This window comes from Dasypus novemcinctus, chromosome 25 (genome assembly GCF_030445035.2).
Source record: "Dasypus novemcinctus isolate mDasNov1 chromosome 25, mDasNov1.1.hap2, whole genome shotgun sequence".
Classification (NCBI taxonomy): Eukaryota; Metazoa; Chordata; class Mammalia; order Cingulata; family Dasypodidae; genus Dasypus; species Dasypus novemcinctus.
In genome coordinates this window covers 29,037,981-29,063,688 of record NC_080697.1, presented here as the reverse complement: position 1 = coordinate 29,063,688, position 25,708 = coordinate 29,037,981, and positions in this window count along the sequence as shown.

Below are 25,708 nucleotides of genomic sequence, written 5' to 3'. Positions count from 1 at the left end.
TTAGTTCTCAGAAGTAAATTATATCTGCCATGTTGTTTCATTTATGTTTAAAGAGTTAGCTGCTATACCTCAAGTTTGCTTTCCTATAGTGTAAATGCTAGTTTTACAGATAGGAATGTTAGCACAAAAACTGAAAGAAAGGTGATAGCCGCTAAATCTCTGCACACAATGCTTAGTTCTCAGAAGTAAATCATATGTGCCATGTTGTTTCATTTAGGTTTAAAGAGTTAGCTGCTATACCCTTAGTTAGGCTTTCCTATATACTAAATGCAAGTATTAAGATATGAATGTTAGCACAAAATCTGAAGTAAAGGAGATAGCCGCAAAATCTCTGAAAACAATGCTTAGTTCTCAGAAGTAGATCATATGTGCCATATTGTTTTATTTAGGTTTAAAGAGTTAGCTGCTATATTGCCGGTTATGCTTTCCTATACTGTAAGTGCTAGTTTTACAGATAGGAATGTTAGCACAAAAACTGAAAGAAAGGAGATAGCTGCAAAATCTCTGCACACAATGCTTAGTTCTCTGAAGTAAATCATATGGGCCATGTTGTTTCATTTAGGTTTAAAGAGTTAGCTGCTATACCCTTAGTTAGGCTATCGTATATAGTAAATGCTAGTATAAAGATGTGAATGTTAGCAAAAAATCTGAAGTAAAGGAGATAACTGCAAAATCTCTGCACACAATGCTTAGTTCTCAGAAGTAAATCATATGTGCCATGTTGTTTCACTTAGGTTTAAAGAGTTAGCTGCTATACTACCGGATTTGCTTTCCTATAGTGAAAATGCTAGTTTTACAGATAAGAATGTTAGCACAAAAACTGAAAGAAAGGAGATAGCCGCAAAATCTCTGCACACAGTGCTTAGTTCTCTGAAGTAAATCATATGTGCCATGTTGTTTCATTTAGGTTTAAAGAGTTAGCTGCTATACCGCCTGTTATACTTTCCTATAGTGTAAATGCTAGTTTTACAGATAGGAATGTTAGCACAAAAACTGAAAGAAAGGAGATAGCCGCAAAATCTCTGCACACAATGCTTAGTGCTCAGAAGTAAATTATATGTGCCATGTTGTTTAATTTAGGTTTAAAGAGTTAGCTGCTATACCTCAAGCTTTGCTTTCCTATAGTGTAAATGCTAGTTTTACAGATAGGAATGTTAGCACAAAAACTGAAAGAAAGGTGATAGCCCCCAAATCTCTGCACACAATGCTTAGTTCTCAGAAGTAAAGCATATGTGCCATGTTGTTTCATTTAGGTTTAAAGAGTTAGCTGCTATACTACCGGTTATGCTTTCCTATAGTGTAAATGCTAGTTTTACAGATAGTAATGTTAGCACAAAAACTGAAAGAAAGGTGATAGCTGCAAAATCTCTGCACACAATGCTTAGTTCTCAGAGGTAAATCATATGGGCCATGTTGTTTCATTTAGGTTTAAAGAGTTAGCTGCTATACTACCGGATTTGCTTTCCTATAGTGAAAATGCTAGTTTTACAGAAAAGAATGTTAGCACAAAAACTGAAAGAAAGGAAATAGCCGCAAAATCTCTGCACACAATGCTTAGTTCTCAGAAGTAAATTATAAGTGCCATGTTGTTTCATTTAGGTTTAATGAGTTAGCTGCTATACCTCAAGCTTTGCTTTCCTATAGGGTAATGCTAGTTTTACAGATAGGAATGTTAGCACAAAAACTGAAAGAAAGGTGATAGCCGCAAAATCTCTGCACACAATGCTTAGTTCTCATAAGTAAATCATATGGGCCATGTTGTTTCATTTAGGTTTAAAGAGTTAGCTGCTATAGTGCCGGTTATGCTTTCCTATACTTACTGTAAGTGCTAGTTTTACAGATAGGAATGTAAGCACAAAAACTGAAAGAAAGGAGATAGCCGCAAAATCTCTGCTCACAATGCTTAGTTCTCAGAAGTAAATCTTATGTGCCATGTTGTTTAATTTAGGCTTAAAGAGTTAGCTGCTATACCGCCGGTTATGCTTTCCTATAGTGTAAATGCTAGTTTTACAGATAGGAGTGCTAGCACAAAAACTGAAAGAAAGGAGATAGCCGCAAAATCTCTGCACAAAATGCTTAGTTATCAGAAGTAAATCATATGTGCCATGTTGTTTCATTTAGGTTTAAAGAGTTAGCTGCTATACTACCGGTTATGCTTTCCTATAGTGTAAATGCTAGTTTTACAGATAGGAATGTTAGCACAAAAACTGAAAGAAAGGAGATAGCCGCAAAATCTCTGCACACAATGCTTAGTTCTCAGAAGTAAATCATATGGGCCATGTTGTTTCATTTAGGTTTATAGAGATAGATGCTATAGTGCCGGTTATGCTTTCCTCTATTGTAAGTGCTAGTTTTACATATAGGAATGTTAGCACAAAATCTGAAAGAAAGGAGATAGCCGCAAAATCTCTGCACACTATGCTTAGTTCTCAGAAGTAAATTATATGTGCCATGTTGTTTCATTTAGGTTTAAAGAGTTAGCTGCTATACCTCAAGCTTTGCTTTCCTATAGTGTAAATGCTAGTTTTACAGGTAGGAATGTTAGCACAAAAACTGAAAGAAAGGAGATAGCCGCAAAATCCCTGCACACAATGCTTAGTTCTCAGAAGTAAATCATATGTGCTATGTTGTTTCATTTAGGTTTAAAGAGTTAGCTGCTATACCCTTAGTTAGGCTTTCGTATATTGTAAATGCTAGTATAAAGATGTGAATGTTAGCACAAACTCTGAAGTAAAGGAGATAGCTGCAAAATCTCTGCACACAATGCTTAGTTCTCAGAAGTAAATCATATGTGCCATGTTGTTTCATTTAGGTTTAAGGAGTTAGCTGCTATACTACCGGTTACACTTTCCTATAGTGTAAATGCTAGTTTTACAGATAGGAATGTTAGCACAAAAACTAGAAAGAACGGAGATAGCCGCAAAATCTCTGCACACAATACTTGGTTCTCAGAAGTAAATCATATGTGCCATGTTGTTTCATTTAGGTTTAAAGAGTTAGCTGCTATACTACCGGATTTGCTTTCCTATAGTGTAAATGCTAGCTTAACAGATAGGAATATTAGCACAAAAACTGAAAGAAAGGAGATAGCCACAAAATCTCTACACACAATGCTTAGTTCTCAGAAGTAAATCATATGGGCCATGTTGTTACATTTACGTTTAAAGAGTTAGCTGCTATAGTGCCAGTTATGCTTTCCTATATTATAAGGGCTAGTTTTACAGATAGGAATGTTAGCACACAAACTGAAAGAAAGGAGATAGCTGCAAAATCTCTGCACACAATGCTTAGTTCTCAGAAGTAAATCATATGTGCCATGTTGTTTCATTTAGGTTTAAAGAGTTTGCTGCTATACCCTTAGTTAGGCTTTCGTATATTGTAAATGCTAGTATAAAGATGTGAATGTTACCACAAAATCTGAAGTAAAGGAGCTAGCTGCAAAATCTCTGCACACAATGCTTAGTTCTCAAAAGTAAATCATATGTGCCATGTTGTTTCATTTCGGTTTAAAGAGTTAGCTGGTATACCACCGGTTATGCTTTCCTATAGTGTAAATGCTAGTTTTACAGATAGGAATGTTAGCACAAAAACTGAAAGAAAGGTGATAGCCGCAAAATCTCTGCACAAAATGCTTAGTTTCCAGAAATAAATCATATGTGCCTTGTTGTTTCATTTAGGTTTAAAGAGTTTGCTGCTATACCGCCAGCTTTGCTTTCCTATAGTGTAAAGGCTAGTTTTACAGATAGGAATGTTAGCACAGAAACTGAAAGAAAGGAGATAGCCGCAAAATTTCTGGACAAAATGCTTAGTTATCAGAAGTAAATCATATGTGCCATGTTGTTTCATTTAGGTTTAAAGAGTTAGCTGCTATACCCTTAGTTAGGCTTTCGTATATACTAAATGCTAGTATAAAGATATGAATGTTAGCACAAAATCTGAAGTAAAGGAGATAGCCGCAAAATCTCTGCACACAATGCTTAGTTCTCAGAAGTAAATCATATGTGCCATATATTTTTTTTAGGTTTAATGAGTTAGCTGCTATATTGCCGGTTATGCTTTCCTATACTGTAAGTGCTAGTTTTACAGATAGGAATCTTAGCACAAAAATTGAAAAAAAGGAGATAGCCGCAAAATCTCTGCACACAATGCTTAGTTCTCTGAAGTAAATCATATGTGCCATGTTGTTTCATTTAGGTTTAAAGAATTAGCTGCTATACTGCCGGTTATGCTTTCCTATACTGTAAGTGCTAGTTTTACAGATAGGAATGTAAGCACAAAAACTGAAAGAAAGGAGAGACGCAAAATCTCTGCACAAAATGCTTAGTTCCCAGAAGTAAATCATATGTGCCTTGTTGTTTCATTAGGTTTAAAGAGTTTGCTGCTATACCGCCAGCTCTGCTTTCCTATAGTGTAAAGGATAGTTTTACAGATAGGAATGTTAGCAGAGAAACTGAAAGAAAGGAGATAGCCGCAAAATCTCTGCTCACAATGCTTAGTTCTCAGAAGTAAATCATATGTGCTATGTTGTTTCATTTAGGTTTAAAGAGTTAGCTGCTATACCCTTAGTTAGGCTTTCGTATATTGTAAATGCTAGTATAAAGATGTGAATGTTAGCACAAACTCTGAAGTAAAGGAGATAGCTGCAAAATCTCTGCACACAATGCTTAGTTCTCAGAAGTAAATCATATGTGCGATGTTGTTTCATTTAGGTTTAAGGAGTTAGCTGCTATACTACCGGTTACGCTTTCCTATAGTGTAAATGCTAGTTTTACAGATAGGAATGTTAGCACAAAAACTAGAAAGAACGGAGATAGCCGCAAAATCTCTGCACACAATACTTGGTTCTCAGAAGTAAATCATATGTGCCATGTTGTTTCATTTAGGTTTAGAGAGTTAGCTGCTATACTACCGGATTTGCTTTCCTATAGTGTAAATGCTAGTTTAACAGATAGGAATGTTAGCACAAAAACTGAAAGAAAGGAGATAGCCACAAAATCTCTACACACAATGCTTAGTTCTCAGAAGTAAATCATATGGGCCATGTTGTTTCATTTACGTTTAAAGAGTTAGCTGCTATAGTGCCAGTTATGCTTTCCTATATTATAAGGGCTAGTTTTACAGATAGGAATGTTAGCACACAAACTGAAAGAAAGGAGATAGCCGCAAAATCTCTGCACACAATGCTTAGTTCTCAGAAGTAAATCATATGTGCCATGTTGTTTCATTTAGGTTTAAAGAGTTTGCTGCTATACCCTTAGTTAGGCTTTCGTATATTGTAAATGCTAGTATAAAGATGTGAATGTTACCACAAAATCTGAAGTAAAGGAGATAGCTGCAAAATCTCTGCACACAATGCTTAGTTCTCAAAAGTAAATCATATGTGCCATGTTGATTCATTTCGGTTTAAAGAGTTAGCTGGTATACCACCGGTTATGCTTTCCTATAGTGTAAATGCTAGTTTTACAGATAGGAATGTTAGCACAAAAACTGAAAGAAAGGTGATAGCCGCAAAATCTCTGCACAAAATGCTTAGTTTACAGAAATAAATCATATGTGCCTTGTTGTTTCATTTAGGTTTAAAGAGTTTGCTGCTATACCGCCAGCTTTTCTTTCCTATAGTGTAAAGGCTAGTTTTACAGATAGGAATGTTAGCACAGAAACTGAAGGAAAGGAGATAGCCGCAAAATCTCTGGACAAAATGCTTAGTTATCAGAAGTAAATCATATGTGCCATGTTGTTTCATTTAGGTTTAAAGAGTTAGCTGCTATACCCTTAGTTAGGCTTTCATATATACTAAATGCTAGTATAAAGATATGAATGTTAGCACAAAATCTGAAGTAAAGGAGATAGCCGCAAAATCTCTGCACACAATGCTTAGTTCTCAGAAGTAAATCATATGTGCCATATATTTTTTTTAGGTTTAATGAGTTAGCTGCTATATTGCCGGTTATGCTTTCCTATACTGTAAGTGCTAGGTTTACAGATAGGAATGTTAGCACAAAAATTGAAAAAAAGGAGATAGCCGCAAAATCTCTGCACACAATGCTTAGTTCTCTGAAGTAAATCATATGTGCCATGTTGTTTCATTTAGGTTTAAAGAATTAGCTGCTATACTGCCGGTTATGCTTTCCTATACTGTAAGTGCTAGTTTTACAGATAGGAATGTAAGCACAAATACTGAAAGAAAGGAGAGATGCAAAATCTCTGCACAGAATGCTTTGTTCCCAGAAGAAAATCATATGTGCCTTGTTGTTTCATTAGGTTTAAAGAGTTTGCTGCTATACCGCCAGCTCTGCTTTCCTATAGTGTAAAGGATAGTTTTACAGATAGGAATGTTAGCAGAGAAACTGAAAGAAAGGAGATAGCCGCAAAATCTCTGCTCACAATGCTTAGTTCTCAGAAGTAAATCATATGTGCCATGTTGTTTCATTTAGGTTTAAAGAGTTAGCTGCTATACCGCCGGTTATGCTTTCCTATAGTGTAAATGCAAGTTTTACAGATAGGAATGTTAGCACAAAAACTGAAAGAAAGGAGATAGCCACAAAATCTCTGCACACAATGCTTAGTTCTCTGAAGTAAATCATATGTGCCATGTTGTTTCATTTAGGTTTAAAGAGTTAGCTGCCATACCACCGGTTATGCTTTCCTATAGTGTAAATGCTGGAGTTAAAGATAGGAATATAAGCACAAAAACTGAAAGAAAGGAGACCCGCAAAATCTCTGCACAAAATGCTTAGTTCCCAGAAGTAAATGATATGAGCCTTGTTGTTTCATTTAGGTTTAAAGAGTTTGCTGCTATACCGCCAGCTCTGCTTTCCTATAGTGTAAAGGCTAGTTTTACAGATAGGAATGTTAGCACAGAAACTGAAAGAAAGGAGATAGCCGCAAAATCTCTGCACACAATGCTTAGTTCTCAGAAGTAAATTATATGTGCCATGTTGTTTCATTTAGGTTTAAAGAGATAGCTGCTATAGCTGAAGCTTTGCTTTCCTATAGTGTAAATGCTAGTTTTACAGATAGGAATGTTAGCACAAAAACTGAACGAAAGGAGATAGACGCAAAATCTCTGCACACAATGCTTAGTTCTCAGAAGTAAATTATATGTGCCATGTTGTTTCATTTAGGTTTAAAGAGATAGCTGCTATAGCTGAAGCTTTGCTTTCCTATAGTGTAAATGCTAGTTTTACAGATAGGAATGTTAGCACAAAAACTGAAAGAAAGGTGATAGACGCAAAATCTCTGCACACAATACTTAGTTCTCAGAAGTAAATCATATGTGCCATGTTGTTTCATTTAGGTTTAAAGAGTTACCTGCTATACCCTTAGTTAGGCTTTCGTATACAGTAAATGCTAGTATAGAGATATGAATGTTAGCACAAAATCTGAAGTAATGGAGATAGCCGCAAAATCTCTGCACACAATGCTTAGTTCTCAGAAGTAAATCATATATGCCATGTTTTTTCATTTAGGTTTAAAGAGTTAGCTGCCATACCACCGGTTATGCTTTCCTATAGTGTAAATGCTAGAGTTACAGATAGGAATGTTAGCACAAAAACTGAAAGAAAGGAGATAGCCGCAAAATCTCTGCACACAATGCTTAGTTCTCAGAAGTAAATCATATATGACATGTTGTTTCATTTAGGTTTAAAGAATTAGCTGCTATAGTGCCGGTTATGCTTTCCTATACTTAAGTGCTAGTTTTACAGATAGGCATGTTAGCACAGAAACTGAAAGAAAGGAGATAGCCGCAAAATCTCTGCTCACAATGCTTAGTTCTCTGAAGTAAATCATATGTGCCATGTTGTTTCATTTAGGTTTAAAGAGTTAGCTGCTATACCCTTAGTTAGGCTTTCGTATACAGTAAATGCTAGTATAAAGATATGAATGTTAGCACAAAATCTGAAGTATAGGAGATAGCCGCAAAATCTCTGCACACAATGCTTAGTTCTCAGAAGTAAATCATATATGCCATATTGTTTCATTTAGGTTTAAAGAGTTAGCTGCCATACCACCGGTTATGCTTTCGTATAGTGTAAATGCTAGAGTTACACATAGGAATGTTAGCACAAAAACTGAAAGAAAGGAGATAACCGCAAAATCTCTGCACACAATGCTTAGTTCTCAGAAGTAAGTCATATATGACATGCTGTTTCATTTAGGTTTAAAGAATTAGCTGCTATAGTACCAGTTATGCTTTCCTATACTGTAAGTGCTAGTTTTACACATAGGAATGTAAGCACAAAAACTGAAAGAAAGGAGAGATGCAAAATCTCTGCACAAAATGCTTAGTTCCCAGAAGTAGATCATATTTGCCTTGTTGTTTCATTTAGGTTTAAAGAGTTTGCTGCTATACCGCCAGCTCTGCTTTCCTATAGTGTAAAGGCTAGTTTTACAGATAGGCATGTTAGCACAGAAACTGAAAGAAAGGAGATAGCCACAAAATCTCTGCTCACAATGCTTAGTCTCTGAAGTAAATCATATGTGCTATGTTGTTTCATTTAGGTTTAAAGAGTTAGCTGCTATACTACCGGATTTGCTTTCCTATAGTGTAAATGCTAGCTTAACAGATAGGAATATTAGCACAAAAACTGAAAGAAAGGAGATAGCCACAAAATCTCTACACACAATGCTTAGTTCTCAGAAGTAAATCATATGGGCCATGTTGTTACATTTACGTTTAAAGAGTTAGCTGCTATAGTGCCAGTTATGCTTTCCTATATTATAAGGGCTAGTTTTACAGATAGGAATGTTAGCACACAAACTGAAAGAAAGGAGATAGCTGCAAAATCTCTGCACACAATGCTTAGTTCTCAGAAGTAAATCATATGTGCCATGTTGTTTCATTTAGGTTTAAAGAGTTTGCTGCTATACCCTTAGTTAGGCTTTCGTATATTGTAAATGCTAGTATAAAGATGTGAATGTTACCACAAAATCTGAAGTAAAGGAGATAGCTGCAAAATCTCTGCACACAATGCTTAGTTCTCAAAAGTAAATCATATGTGCCATGTTGTTTCATTTCGGTTTAAAGAGTTAGCTGGTATACCACCGGTTATGCTTTCCTATAGTGTAAATGCTAGTTTTACAGATAGGAATGTTAGCACAAAAACTGAAAGAAAGGTGATAGCCGCAAAATCTCTGCACAAAATGCTTAGTTTCCAGAAATAAATCATATGTGCCTTGTTGTTTCATTTAGGTTTAAAGAGTTTGCTGCTATACCGCCAGCTTTGCTTTCCTATAGTGTAAAGGCTAGTTTTACAGATAGGAATGTTAGCACAGAAACTGAAAGAAAGGAGATAGCCGCAAAATTTCTGGACAAAATGCTTAGTTATCAGAAGTAAATCATATGTGCCATGTTGTTTCATTTAGGTTTAAAGAGTTAGCTGCTATACCCTTAGTTAGGCTTTCGTATATACTAAATGCTAGTATAAAGATATGAATGTTAGCACAAAATCTGAAGTAAAGGAGATAGCCGCAAAATCTCTGCACACAATGCTTAGTTCTCAGAAGTAAATCATATGTGCCATATATTTTTTTTAGGTTTAATGAGTTAGCTGCTATATTGCCGGTTATGCTTTCCTATACTGTAAGTGCTAGTTTTACAGATAGGAATCTTAGCACAAAAATTGAAAAAAAGGAGATAGCCGCAAAATCTCTGCACACAATGCTTAGTTCTCTGAAGTAAATCATATGTGCCATGTTGTTTCATTTAGGTTTAAAGAATTAGCTGCTATACTGCCGGTTATGCTTTCCTATACTGTAAGTGCTAGTTTTACAGATAGGAATGTAAGCACAAAAACTGAAAGAAAGGAGAGACGCAAAATCTCTGCACAAAATGCTTAGTTCCCAGAAGTAAATCATATGTGCCTTGTTGTTTCATTAGGTTTAAAGAGTTTGCTGCTATACCGCCAGCTCTGCTTTCCTATAGTGTAAAGGATAGTTTTACAGATAGGAATGTTAGCAGAGAAACTGAAAGAAAGGAGATAGCCGCAAAATCTCTGCTCACAATGCTTAGTTCTCAGAAGTAAATCATATGTGCTATGTTGTTTCATTTAGGTTTAAAGAGTTAGCTGCTATACCCTTAGTTAGGCTTTCGTATATTGTAAATGCTAGTATAAAGATGTGAATGTTAGCACAAACTCTGAAGTAAAGGAGATAGCTGCAAAATCTCTGCACACAATGCTTAGTTCTCAGAAGTAAATCATATGTGCCATGTTGTTTCATTTAGGTTTAAGGAGTTAGCTGCTATACTACCGGTTACGCTTTCCTATAGTGTAAATGCTAGTTTTACAGATAGGAATGTTAGCACAAAAACTGAAAGAAAGGTGATAGCCGCAAAATCACTGCACACAATACTTAGTTCTCAGAAGTAAATCATATGTGCCATGTTGTTTCATTTAGGTTTAAAGAGTTAGCTGCTATCCCCTTAGTTAGGCTTTCATACATACTAAATGCTAGTATAAAGATGTGAATGTTAGCACAAAATCTGAAGTAAAGGAGATAGCCGCAAAATCTCTGCACACAGTGCTTAGTTCTCCGAAGTAAATCATATGCGCCATGTTGTTTCATTTAGGTTTAAAGAGTTAGCTGCCATACCACCGGTTATTCTTTCCTATAGTGTAAATGCTAGAGTTACAGATAGGAATTTTAGGAGAAAAACTAAAAGAAAGGACCTAGCCGCAAAATCTCTGCACACAATGCTTAGGTCTCAGAAGTAAATCATATATGACATGTTGTTTCATTTAGGTTTAAAGAATTAGCTGCTATACTGCCGGTTATGCTTTCCTATACTGTAAGTGCTAGTTTTACAGATAGGAATGTAAGCACAAAAACTGAAAGAAAGTAGATAGCCGCAAAATCTCTGCACACAATGCTTAGTTCTCTGAAGTAAATCATACGTGCCATGTTGTTTCATTTAGGTTTAAAGAGTTAGCTGCCATACCACCGGTTATGCTTTCCTATAGTGTAAGTGCTGGAGTTACAGATAGGAATGTAAGCACAAAAACTGAAAGAAAGGAGACCCGCAAAATCTCTGCACAAAATGCTTAGTTCCCAGAAGTAAATCATATGTGCCTTGTTGTTTCATTTATGTTTAAAGAGTTTGCTGCTATACCGCCAGCTCTGCTTTCCTATAGTGTAAAGACTAGTTTTACAGATAGGAATGTTAGCACAGAAACTGAAAGAAAGGAGATAGCCGCAAAATCTCTGCTCACAATGCTTAGTTCTCAGAAGAAAATCGTATGTGCCATGTTGTTTCATTTAGGGTTAAAGAGTTAGCTGCTATACTGCCGGTTATGCTTTCCTATAGTGTAAATGCTAGTTTTAAAGATAGGAATGTTAGCAGAAAAACGGAAGAAAAGTGATAGCCCCATAATCTCTGCACAAAATGCTTAGTTCTCAGAAGTAAATCATATGTGCCATGTTGTTTCATTTAGGTTTAAAGAGTTAGCTGCTATAGTGCCGGTTGTGCTTTCCTATACTGTAAGTGCTAGTTTTACAGATAGGAATGTAAACACAAAAACTGAAAGAAAGGAGAGCCGCAAAATCTCTGCACAAAATGCTTAGTTCCCAGAAGTAAATCATATGTGCCTTGTTGTTTCATTTAGGTTTAAAGAGTTTGCTGCTAAACCACCAGCTTTGCTTTACTATAGTGTAAAGGCTAGTTTTACAGATAGGAATTTTAGCACAGAAACTGAAAGAAAGGAGATAGCTGCAAACTCTCTGCACAAAATGCTTAGTTATCAGAAGTAAATCATATGTGCCATGTTGTTTCATTTAGGTTTAAAGAGTTAGCTGCTATACCCTTAGTTAGGTTTTCATATATACTAAATGCTAGTATAAAGATATGAATTTTAGCACAAAAACTGAAATAAAGGAGATAGACGCAAAATCTTTGCTCTCAATGCTTAGCTCTCAGAAGTAAATCATATGTGCCATGTTGTTTCATTTAGGTTTAAAGAGATAGCTGCTATACCCTTAGTTAGGCTTTCGTATATACTAAATGCTTGTATAAAGATATGAATGTTAGCACAAAATCTGAAGTAAAGGAGATAGCCGCAAAATCTCTGCACACAATGTTTAGTTCTCAGAAGTAAATCATATGTGCCATGTTGTTTTATTTAGGTTTAAAGAGTTAGCTGCTATATTGCCGGTTATGCTTTCCTATACTGCGCTAGCTTTACAGATAGGAATGTTAGCACAAAAATTGAAAGAAAGGAGATAGCCGCAAAATCTCTGCACACAATGCTTAGTTCTCTGAAGTAAATCATATGTGCCATGTTGTTTCATTTAGATTTAAAGAGTTAGCTGCCATACCACCGGTTATGCTTTCCTATAGTGTAAACGCTGGAGTTACAGATAGGAATGTAAGCACAAAAACTGAAAGAAAGGAGAGCCGCAAAATCTCTGCACAAAATGCTTAGTTCCCAGAAGTAAATCATATGTGCCTTGTTGTTTCATTTAGTTTTAAAGAGTTTGCTGCTATTCCGCCAGCTCTGCTTTCCTATAGTGTAAAGGCTAGTTTTACAGATAGGAATGTTAGCACAAAAACTGAAAGAAAGGAGATAGCCGCAAAATCTCTGCACACAATGCTTAGTTCTCAGAAGTAAATCATATGTGCCATGTTGTTTCATTTAGGTTTAAAGACTTAGCTGCTATACCCTTAGTTAGGCTTTCGTATACAGTCAATGCTAGTATAAAGATGTGAATGTTAGCACAAAATCTGAAGTAAAGGAGATAGCTGCAAAATCTCTGCAAACAATGCTTAGTTCTCAGAAGTAAATCATATGGGCCATGTTCTTTCATTGAGGTTTATAGAGTTAGCTGCTATACCTCCCGTTATGATTTCGTATATAGGAAATGCTAGTTTTAGAGATTGGGATGTTAGCACAAAAACTGAAGGAAAGGAGATAGCTGCAAAATGTCTGCACAAAATGTGTAGTTCTCAGGAGTAAATCATATGGGTCATGTTGTTTCATTTAGGTTTAAAGAGTTAGCTGCTATACCTGCGGTTATGGTTTTGTGTATAGGAAAGGCTAGTTTTAGAGATTGGAATGTTACCACAAAAACTGAAGGAAAGGAGATAGCTGCAAAATCTCTGCACAGAATGCTTAGTTCTCAGGAGTAAATCATATGTGTCATGTTGTTTCATTGAGGTTTAAAGAGTTAGCTGCTATACCGTCAGTTATGGTTTCCTATAAAGGAAATTCTAGTTTTAGAGATAGGAATGTTAGCATAAAAACTGAAGGAAAGGAGATACCTGCAAATTCTCTGCACAGAATGCTTAGTTTTCAGGAGTAAATCTTATGTGCCATGTTGTTTCATTTAGGTTTAAAGAGTTGGCTGCTATACCTTCAGTTATGCTTTCCTATATTGTAAGTGCTAGTTTTACAGATAGGAATGCTAGCACAAAAACTGAAAGAAAGGAGATAGCCACAACATCTCTGCACACAATGCTTAGTTCTCTGAAGTAAATCATATGTGCCATGTTGTTTCATTTAGGTTTAAAGAGTTAGCTGCTATAGTGCCGGTTATGCTTTCTTATATTGTAAGTGCTAGTTGCTTAGTTCTCTGAAGTAAATCATATGTGCCATGTTGTTTCATTTAGGTTTAAAGAGTTAGCTGCTATAGTGCCGGTTATGCTTTCTTATATTGTAAGTACTAGTTTTACAGATAGGAACTTTAGCACAAAAACTAGAAAGAAAGGAGATAGCCGCAAAATCTCTGCACACAATGCTTAGTTCTCTGAAGTAAATCATATGTGCCATGTTGTTTCATTTAGGTTTAAAGAGTTAGCTGCTATACCGCCTGTTATGCTTTCCTATAGTGTAAATGCTAGTTTTACAGATAGGAATGTTAGCACAAAAACTGAAAGAATGGAGATAGCCGCAAAATCTGTGCACACAATGCTTAGTTCTCAGAAGTAAATTTATGTGCCATGTTGTTTCATTTAGGTTTAAAGAGTTAGCTGCTATAGTGCCGGTTATGCTTTCCTATAATGTAAGTGCTAGTTTTACAGATAGGAATGTTAGCACAAAAACTGAAAGAAAGGAGATAGCCGCAAAATTGCTGCACACAATGCTTAGTTCTCTGAAGTAAATCATATGTGCCATGTTGTTTCATTTAAGTTTAAAGAGTTAGCTGCCATACCACCGGTTATGCTTTCCTATAGTGTAAATGCTAGAGTTACAGATAGGTAAGTTAGCACAAAAACTGAAAGAAAGGAGATAGCCGCAAAATCTCTGCACACAATGCTTAGTTCTCAGAAGTAAATCATATATGACATGTTGTTTCATTTAGGTTTAAAGAGTTAGCTGCTATAGTGCCGGTTATGCTTTCGCACTGTAAGTGCTAGTTTTACAGATAGTAATGCAAGCACAAAAACTGAAAGAAAGGAGAGCCGCAAAATCTCTGCACAAAATGCTTAGTTCCCAGAAGTAAATCATATGTCCCTTGTTGTTTCATTTAGGTTTAAAGAGTTGGCTGCTATACCTTCGGTTATGCTTTCCTATAGTGTAAGGGCTAGTTTTAAAGATAGGAATGTTAGCACAATAAACGAAGGAAAGGAGATACCTGCAAAATCTCTGCACACAATGCTTAGTTCCCAGAAATAAATCATATGGGCCATGTTGTTTCATTTAGATTTAAAGAGTTACCTGCTATACCGCCGCCTTTGCTTTCCTATAGTGTAAATGCTAGTTTTACAGATAGGAATGTTATCACAAAAACTAGAAAGAAAGGAGATAGCCGCAAAATCTCTGCATACAATGCTTAGTTCTCAGAATTAAAACATATGTGCCATGTTCTTTCATTTAGGTTTAAAGAGTTAGCTGCTATACCCTTAGTTAGGCCTTCGTATATAGTAAATGCTAGTATAAAAATGTGAATGTTAGCACAAAATCTGAAGTAAAGGAGATAGTCGCAAAATCTCTGCACACAATGCTTCGTTCTCAGAAGGAAATCATATGTGCCATGTTGTTTCATTTAGTTTTAAAGAGTTAGCTGCCATACCACCGGTTATGCATTCCTATAGTGTAAATGCTGGAGTTACAGATAGGAATGTTAGCAGAAAAACTGAAAGAAAGGAGATAGCCGCAAAATCTCTGCACACAATGCTTAGGTCTCAGAAGTAAATCATGTATGACATGTTGTTTCATTTAGTTTTAAAGAATTAGCTGCTATAGTGCCGGTTATGCTTTCCTATACTGTAAGTGCTAGTTTTACAGATAGGAATGTAAGCACAAAAACTGAAAGAAAGGTGATAGCCGCAAAATCTCTGCTCACAATGCTTAGTTCTCAGAAGTAAATCATATGGGCCATGTTGTTTCATTTAGGTTAAAGAGTTAGCTGCTATACCCTTCGTTAGGCTTTCGTATGTACTAAATGCTAGTATAAAGATATGAATGTTAGCACAAAATCTGAAGTAAAGGAGATAGCCGCAAAATCTCTGCACACAATACTTAGTTCTCAGAAGTAAATAATATGTGCCATGTTGTTTTATTTAGGTTTAAAGAGTTAGCTGCAATATTGCCAGTTATGCTTTCCTATACTGTAAGTGCTAGTTTTACAGATAGGAATGTAAGCACAAAAACTGAAAGAAAGGAGAGACGCAAAATCTCTGCACAAAATGCTTAGTTCTCAGAAGTAAATCATATATGACATGTTGTTTCATTTAGGTTTAAAGAATTAGCTGGTATAGTGCCGGTTATGCTTTCCTATACTGTAAGTGCTAGTTTTACAGATAGGAATGTAAGCACAAAAACTGAAAACAAGGAGAGCCGCAAAATCTCTGCACAAAATGCTTAGTTCCCAGAAGTAAATCATATGTGCCTTTTTGTTTCATTTAGGTTTAAAGAGTTTCCTGCTATACCCTTAGTTAGGCTTTCGTATATAGTAAATGCTAGTATAAAGATGTGAATGTTAGCACAAAATCTGAAGTAAAGGAGATAGCTGCAAAATCTCTACACACAATGATTAGTTCTCAGAAGTAAATCATATGTGCCATGTTGTTTCATTTAGGTTTAAAGAGTTAGCTGCTATACTACCGGATTTGCTTTCCTATAGTGAAAATGCTAGTTTTACAGATAGGAATGTTAGCACAAAAAATGAAAGAAAGTAGATAGCCACAAAATCTCTGCATACAATGCTTAGTTCTCAGAAGTAAATCATATATGCCATGTTGTTTCATTTAGGTTTAAAGGGTTAGCTGCTATAGTGCCGGTTATGCTTTCCTATATTGTAAGAGCTATATTTACTGATAGTAATGCTAGCACAAAAACTGAAAGGAGATAGCCGCAAAATCGCTGCACACAATGCTCAGTTTTCTGAAGTAAATCATATGGGCCATGTTGTTTCATTTAGGTTTAAAGAGTTAGCTGCTATACCCTTCGTTAGGCTATCGTATATAGTAAATGCTAGTATAAAGATGTGAATGTTAGCACAAAATCTGAAGTAAAGGAGATAGCCGCAAAATCTCTGCACATAATGCTTAGTTCTCAGAAGTAAATCATATGTGCCATGTTGTTTCATTTAGGTTTAAACAGTTAGCTGCTATACTACCGGGTATGCTTTCCTATAGTGTAAATGCTAGTTTTACAGATAGGAATGTTAGCACAAAAACTGAAAGAAAGGAGATAGCCGCAAAATCTCTGCACAAAATGCTTAGTTATCAAAGTAAATCATATGTGCCATGTTGTTTCATTTAGGTTTAAAGAGTTAGCTGCTATAGCGCCTGTTATGCTTTCCTACAGTGTAAATGGTAGTTTTACAGATCGGAATGTTAGCACAAAAACTGAAAGAAAGGAGATAGCCGCAAAATCTCTGCACACAATGCTTAGTTCTCAGAAGTAAATCATATGGGCCATGTTGTTTCATTTAGGTTTAAAGAGTTAGCTGATATACCCTTAGTTAGGCTTTCGTATATAGTAAATGCTAGTATAAAGATGTGAATGTTAGCACAAAATCTGAAGTAAAGGAGATAGCTGCAAAATCTCTGCACAAAATGCTTAGTTCTCAGAAGTAAATCATATGTGCCATGTTGTTTCATTTAGGTATAAAGAGTTAGCTGCTATACCCTTAGTTAGGCTTTCGTATATAGTAAATGGTAGTATAAAGATGTGAATGTTAGCACAAAATCTGAAGTAAAGGAGATAGCTGCAAAATCTCTGCACACAATGCTTAGTTCTCAGAAGGAAATCATATGTGCCATGTTGTTTCATTTAGGTTTAAAGAGTTTGCTGCTATACCGCCAGCTTTGCTTTCCTATAGTGTAAAGGCTAGTTTTACAGATAGGAATGTTAGCACAAAAACTGAAGGAAAGGTGATAGCCGCAAAAGCTCTGCACACAATGCTTAGTTCTCAGAAGTAAATCTTATGTGCCATGTTGTTTCATTAAGGTTTAAAGAGTTAGCTGCTATACCGCCGGTTATGCTTTCCTATACTGTAAATGCTAGTTTTACAGATAGGAATGCTAGCACAAAAAACTGAAAGAAAGGAGATAGCCGCAAAATCTCTGCACAAAATGCTTAGTTATCAGAAGTAAATCATATGTGCCATGTTGTTTCATTTAGGTTTAAAGAGTTAGCTGCTATACCCTTAGTTAGGCTTTCGTATATATTAAATGCTAGTATAGAGATGTGAATGTTAGCACAAAATCTGAAGTAAAGGAGATAACTGCAAAATCTCTGCACACAATGCTTAGTTCCCAGAAGTAAATCATATGTGCCATGTTGATTCATTTAGGTTTAAAGAGTTAGCTGCTATACTACCGGATTTGCTTTCCTATAGTGTAAATGCTAGTTTTAGAGATAAGAATGTTAGCACAAAAACTAAAAGAAAGGAGATAGCCACAAAATCTCTGCACACAATGCTTAGTTCTCTGAATTAAATCGTATGTGCCATGTTGTTTCATTTAGGTTTAAAGAGTTAGCTGCTATAGCGCCTCTTATGCTTTCCGATAGTGTAAATGCTAGTTTTACAGATAGGAATGCTAGCACAAAAACTGAAAGAAAGGAGATAGCTGCAAAATCTCTGCACACAATGCTTAGTTCTCAGAAGTAAATCATATGTGCCATGTTGTTTCATTTAGGTTTAAAGAGTTAGCTGCTATACCCTTAGTTAAGCTTTCGTATATACTAAATGCGAGTATTAGATATGAATGTTAGCACAAAATCTGAAGTAAAGGAGATACCGCAAAATCTCTGCACACAAGGCTTAGTTCTCAGAAGTAAATCATATGTGCCATATTGTTTTATTTAGGTTTAAAGAGTTAGCTGCTATATTTCCGGTTATGCTTTCCTATACTGTAAGTGCTAGTTTTACAGATAGGAATGTTAGCACAAAAACTGAAAGAAAGGAGATAGCTGTAAAATCTCTGCACACAATGCTTAGTTTTCTGAAGTAAATCATATGGGCCATGTTGTTTCATTTAGGTTTAAAGACTTAGCTGCTATACCCTTAGTTAGGCTATCGTATATAGTAAATGCAAGTATAAAGATGTGAATGTTAGCAAAAAATCTGAATTAAAGATGATAACTGCAAAATCTCTGCACACAATGCTTAGTTCTCAGAAGTAAATCATATGTGCCATGTTGTTTCATTTAGGTTTAATGAGTTGGCTGCTATACTACCGGATTTGCTTTCCTATAGTGAAAAACTAGTTTTACAGATAAGAATGTTAGCACAAAAACTGAAAGAAAGGAGATAGCCGCAAAATCTCTGCACACAATGCTTACTTCTCTGAAGTAAATCATATGTGCCATGTTGTTTCATTTAGGTTTAAAGAGTTAGCTGTTATACCGCCTGTTATGCTTTCCTATAGTGTAAATGCTAGTTTTACAGATAGGAATGTTAGCACAAAAACTGAAAGAATGGAGATAGCCGCAAAATCTCTGCACACAATGCTTAGTTCTCAGAAGTAAATTATATGTGCCATGTTGTTTCATTTAGGTTTAAAGAGTTAGCTGCTATACCTCAAGCTTTGCTTTCCTAAAGTGTAAATGCTAGTTTTACAGATAGGAATGTTAGCACAAAAACTGAAATAAATGTGATAGCCACCAAATCTCTGCACAGAATGCTTAGTTGTCAGAAGTAAATCATATGTGCCATGTTGTTTCATTTAGGTTTAAAGAGTTAGCTGCTATAATGCCGGTTATGCTTTCCTATATTGTAAGTGCTAGTTTTCAGATAGGAATGTTAGCACAAAAACTGAAAGAAAGGAGATAGCCGCAAAATTGCTGCACACAATGCTTACTTCTCTGAAGTAAATCATATGTGCCATGTTGTTTCATTTAGGTTTAAAGAGTTAGCTGCTATACCCTTAGTTAGGCTTTCGTATATAGTAAATGCTAGTATAAAGATGTGAATGTTAGCACAAAATCTGAAGTAAAGGAGATAGCTGCAAAATCTCTGGAAACAATGCTTAGTTCTCAGAAGTAAATCATATGTGCCATGTTGTTTCATTGAGGTTTAAAGAGTTAGCTGCTATACCTCCGGTTATGATTTCGTATATAGGAAATGCTAGTTTTAGAGATTGGGATGTTAGCACAAAAACTGAAGGAAAGGAGATAGCTGCAAAATGTCTGCACAATATGTGTAGTTCTCAGGAGTAAATCATATGTGCCATGTTGTTTCATTTAGGTTGAAAGAGTTAGCTGCCATACCCTTAGTTAGGCTATTGTTTATAGTAAATGCTAGTATAAAGATGTGAATGTTAGCACAAAATCTGAAGTAAAGGAGATAACTGCAAAATCTCTGCACACAATGCTTAATTCTCAGAAGTAAATCATATGTGCCATGTTGTTTCATTTCTGTTTAAAGTGTTAGCTGCTATACTACCGGATTTGCTTTCCTATAGTGAAAATGCTAGTTTTACAGATAAGAATGTTAGCACAAAAACTGAAAGAAAGGAGATAGCCGCAAAATCTCTGCACACAATGCTTAGTTCTCTGAAGTAAATCATATGTGCCATGTTGTTTCATTTAGGTTTAAAGAGTTAGCTGCTATACCGCCTGTTATGCTTTCCTATAGTGTAAATGCTAGTTTTACAGATAGTAATGTTAGCACAAAAACTGAAAGAAAGGTGATAGCCGCCAAATCTCTGCACACAATGCTTAGTTCTCAGAAGTAAATCATATGTGCCATGTTGTTTCATTTAGGTTTAAAGAGTTAGCTGCTATACCTCAAGCTTTGCTTTCCTATAGTGTAAATGCTAGTTTTACAGATAGGAATGTTAGCACAAAAACTGAAAGAAAGGTGATAGCCGCCAAATCTCTGCACACAATGCTTAGTTCTCAGAAGTAAATCATATGTGCCATGTTGTTTCATTTAGGTTTAAAGAGTTAGCTGCTATACTACCGGTTATGCTTTCCTATAGTGTAAATGCTAGTTTTACAGATAGGAATGTTAGCACAAAAACTGAAAGAAAGGTGATAGCCACAAAATCTCTGCACACAATGCTTAATTCTCAGAGGTAAATCATATGTGCCATGTTGTTTCATTTAGGTTTAAAGAGTTAGCTGCTATAGTGCCGGTTATACTTTCCTATACTGTAAGTGCTAGTTTTACAGATAGGAATGTAAGCACAAAAACTGAAAGAAAGGAGATAGCCGCAAAATCTCTGCTCACAATGCTTAGTTCTCAGAAGTAAATCTTATGTGCCATGTTGTTTCATTTAGGTTTAAAGAGTTAGCTGCTATACCGCCGGTTATGCTTTCCTATAGTGTAAATGCTAGTTTTACAGATAGGAATGTTAGCACAAAAACTGAAAGAAAGGAGATAGCTGCAAAATCTCTGCACACAGTGCTTAGTTCTCAGAAGTAAATTATATGTGCCATGTTGTTTCATTTAGGTTTAAAGAGTTAGCTGCTATACCTCAAGCTTTGCTTTCCTATAGTGTAAATGCTAGTTTTACAGATAGGAATGTTAGCACAAAAACTGAAAGAAAGGTGATAGCCGCAAAAGCTCTGCACACAATGCTTAGTTCTCAGAAGTAAATCATATGTGCCATGTTGTTTCATTTAGGTGTAAAGAGTTAGCTGCAATACCCTTAGTTAAGCTTTCGTATATACTAAATGCGAGTATTAAGATATGAATGTTAGCACAAAATCTGAAGTAAAGGAGATAGCCGCAAAATCTCTGCACACAATGCTTAGTTCTCAGAAGTAAATCATATGTGCCATGTTGTTTCATTTAGGTTTAAAGAGTTAGCTGCTATACTACCGGTTATGCTTTCCTATAGTGTAAATGCTAGTTTTACAGATAGGAATGTTAGCACAAAAACTGAAAGAAAGTTGATAGCCACAAAATCTCTGCACACAATGCTTAGTTCTCAGAGGTAAATCATATGTGCCATGTTGTTTCATTTAGGTTTAAAGGGTTAGCTGCTATACCGCCTGTTATGCTTTCCTATAGTGTAAATGCAATTTTTACAGATAGGAATGTTAGCACAAAAACTGAAAGAATGGAGATAGCCGCAAAATCACTGCACACAATGCTTACTTCTCAGAAGTAAATTATATGTGCCATGTTGCTTCATTTACGTTTAAAGAGTTAGCTGCTATACCTCAAGCTTTGCTTTCCTATAGTGTAAATGCTAGTTTTAGAGATAGGAATGTTAGCACAAAAACTGAAAAAAAGGTGATAGCCGCCAAATCTCTGCACACAATGCTTAGTTTTCAGAAGTAAATCATATGTGCCATGTTGTTTCATTTAGGTTTAAAGAGTTAGCTGCTATACTACGGGTTATGCTTTCCTATAGTGTAAATGCTAGTTTTACAGATAGGAATGTTAGCACAAAAACTGAAAGAAAGGTGATAGCCGCAAAATCTCTGCACACAATGCTTAGTTCTCAGAGGTAAATCATATGTGCCATGTTGTTTCATTTAGGTTTAAAGAGTTAGCTGCTATACCGCCGGTTATGCTCTCCTATAGTGTAAATGCTAGTTTTACAGATAGGAATGCTAGCACAAAAACTGAAAGAAAGGAGATAGCCGCAAAATCTCTGCACAAAATGCTTAGTTATCAGAAGTAAATCATATGTGCCATGTTGTTTCATTTAGGTTTAAAGGGTTAGCTGCTATACCCTTAGTTAGGCTTTCGTATATAGTAAATGCTAGTATAAAGATATGAATGTTAGCACAAAATCTGAGGTAAATGAGATACCTGCAAAATCTCTGAACAAAATACTTAGTTATCAGAAGTAAATCATATGTGCCATGTTGTTTCATTTAGGTTTAAAGAGTTAGCTGCTATAGAGCCTGTTATGCTTTCCTATAGTGTAAACGCTAGTTTTACAGATAGGAATGTTAGCACAAAAACTGAAAGAAAGGAGATAGCTGCAAAATCTCTGCACACAATGCTTAGTTCTCAGGAGTAAATTATATGTGCCATGTTGTTTCATTTAGGTTTAAAGAGTTAGCTGCTATACCTCAAGCTTTGCTTTCCTATAGTGTAAATGCTAGTTTTACAGATAGGAATGTTAGCACAAAAACTGAAAGAAAGGTGATAGCCGCAAAATCTCTGCACACAATGCTTAGTTCTCAGAGGTAAATCATATGTGCCATGTTGTTTCATTTAGGTTTAAAGAGTTAGCTGCTATAGTGCCGGTTATGCTTTCCTATACTGTAAGTGCTAGTTTTACAGATACGAATGTAAGCACAAAAACTGAAAGAAAGGAGATAGCTGCAAAATCTCTGCTCACAATGCTTAGTTCTCAGAAGTAAATCTTATGTGCCATGTTGTTTTATTTAGGTTGAAAGAGTTAGCTGCTATATTGCCGGTTATGCTTTCCTATACTGTAAGTGCTAGTTTTACAGATAGGAATGTTAGCACAAAAACTGAAAGAAAGGAGATACCTGCAAAATCTCTGCACACAATGCTTATTTCTCTGAAGTAAATCATATGGGCCATGTTGTTTCATTTAGGTTGAAAGAGTTAGCTGCTATACCCTTAGTTAGGCTATCGTATATAGTAAAAGCTAGTATAAAGATGTGAATGTTAGCAAAAAATCTGAAGTAAAGGGGATAACTGCAAAATCTCTGCACACAATGCTTAGTTCTCAGAAGTAAATCATATGTGCCATGTTGTTTCATTTAGGTTTAAAGAGTTAGCTGCTATACTACCGGAATTGCTTTCCTATAGTGAAAATGCTAGTTTTACAGATAAGAATGTTAGCACAAAAACTGAAAGAAAGGAGATAGCCGCAAAATCTCTGCACACAATGCTTAGTTCTCTGAAGTAAATCATATGTGCCTTATTGTTTTATTTAGGTTTAAAGAGTTACCTGCTATATTGCCGGTTATGCTTTCCTATACTGTAAGTGCTAGTTTTACAGATAAGAATGTTAGCACAAAAACTAAAAGAAAGGATATAGCCGCAAAATCTCTGCACAGAATGCTTAGTTCTCTGAAGTAAATCATAGGTGCCATGTTGTTTCATTTAGGTTTAAAGAGTTAGCTGCTATATTGCCGGTTATGCTTTCCTATACTGTAAGTGCTAGTTTTACAGATAGGAATGGTAGCACAAAAACTGAAAGAAAGGAGATACCTGCAAAATCTCTGCACACAATGCTTATTTCTCTGAAGTAAATCATATGGGCCATGTTGTTTCATTTAGGTTGAAAGAGTTAGCTGCTATACCCTTAGTTAGGCTATCGTATATAGTAAAAGCTAGTATAAAGATGTGAATGTTAGCAAAAATCTGAAGTAAAGGGGATAACTGCAAAATCTCTGCACACAATGCTTAGTTCTCAGAAGTAAATCATATGTGCCATGTTGTTTCATTTAGGTTTAAAGAGTTAGCTGCTATACTACCGGATTTGCTTTCCTATAGTGAAAATGCTAGTTTTACAGATAAGAATGTTAGCACAAAAACTGAAAGAAAGGAGATAGCCGCAAAATCTCTGCACACAATGCTTAGTTCTCTGAAGTAAATCATATGTGCCATGTTGTTTCATTTAGGTTTAAAGAGTTAGCTGCTATACCGCCTGTTATGCTTTCCTATAGTGTAAATCCTAGTTTTACTGATAGGAATGTTAGCACAAAAACTGAAAGAATGGAGATAGCCGCAAAATCTCTGCACACAATGCTTAGTTCTCAGAAGTAAATCATATGTGCCATGTTGTTTCATTTAGGTTTAAAGAGTTAGCTGCTATACCTCAAGCTTTGCTTTCCTATAGTGTAAATGCTAGTTTTACAGATAGGAATGTTAGCACAAAAACTGAAAGAAAGGTGATAGCCGCCAAATCTCTGCACACAATGCTTAGTTCTCTGAAGTAAATCATATGTGCCATGTTGTTTCATTTAGGTTTAAAGAGTTAGCTGCTATACTACCGGTTATGCTTTCCTATAGTGTAAATGCTAGTTTTACAGATAGGAATGTTAGCACAAAAACTGAAAGAAAGGTGATAGCCGCAAAATCTCTGCACACAATGCTTAGTTCTCAGAGGTAAATCATATGTGCCATGTTGTTTCATTTAGGTTTAAAGAGTTAGCTGCTATACCGCCGGTTATGCTCTCCTATAGTGTAAATGCTAGTTTTACAGATAGGAATGCTAGCACAAAAACTGAAAGAAAGGAGATAGCCGCAAAATCTCTGCACAAAATGCTTAGTTATCAGAAGTAAATCATATGTGCCATGTTGTTTCATTTAGGTTTAAAGGGTTAGCTGCTATACCCTTAGTTAGGCTTTCGTATATAGTAAATGCTAGTATAAAGATATGAATGTTAGCACAAAATCTGAGGTAAATGAGATACCTGCAAAATCTCTGAACAAAATACTTAGTTATCAGAAGTAAATCATATGTGCCATGTTGTTTCATTTAGGTTTAAAGAGTTAGCTGCTATAGAGCCTGTTATGCTTTCCTATAGTGTAAACGCTAGTTTTACAGATAGGAATGTTAGCACAAAAACTGAAAGAAAGGAGATAGCTGCAAAATCTCTGCACACAATGCTTAGTTCTCAGGAGTAAATTATATGTGCCATGTTGTTTCATTTAGGTTTAAAGAGTTAGCTGCTATACCTCAAGCTTTGCTTTCCTATAGTGTAAATGCTAGTTTTACAGATAGGAATGTTAGCACAAAAACTGAAAGAAAGGTGATAGCCGCAAAATCTCTGCACACAATGCTTAGTTCTCAGAGGTAAATCATATGTGCCATGTTGTTTCATTTAGGTTTAAAGAGTTAGCTGCTATAGTGCCGGTTATGCTTTCCTATACTGTAAGTGCTAGTTTTACAGATAGGAATGTAAGCACAAAAACTGAAAGAAAGGAGATAGCTGCAAAATCTCTGCTCACAATGCTTAGTTCTCAGAAGTAAATCTTATGTGCCATGTTGTTTTATTTAGGTTGAAAGAGTTAGCTGCTATATTGCCGGTTATGCTTTCCTATACTGTAAGTGCTAGTTTTACAGATAGGAATGTTAGCACAAAAACTGAAAGAAAGGAGATACCTGCAAAATCTCTGCACACAATGCTTATTTCTCTGAAGTAAATCATATGGGCCATGTTGTTTCATTTAGGTTGAAAGAGTTAGCTGCTATACCCTTAGTTAGGCTATCGTATATAGTAAAAGCTAGTATAAAGATGTGAATGTTAGCAAAAAATCTGAAGTAAAGGGGATAACTGCAAAATCTCTGCACACAATGCTTAGTTCTCAGAAGTAAATCATATGTGCCATGTTGTTTCATTTAGGTTTAAAGAGTTAGCTGCTATACTACCGG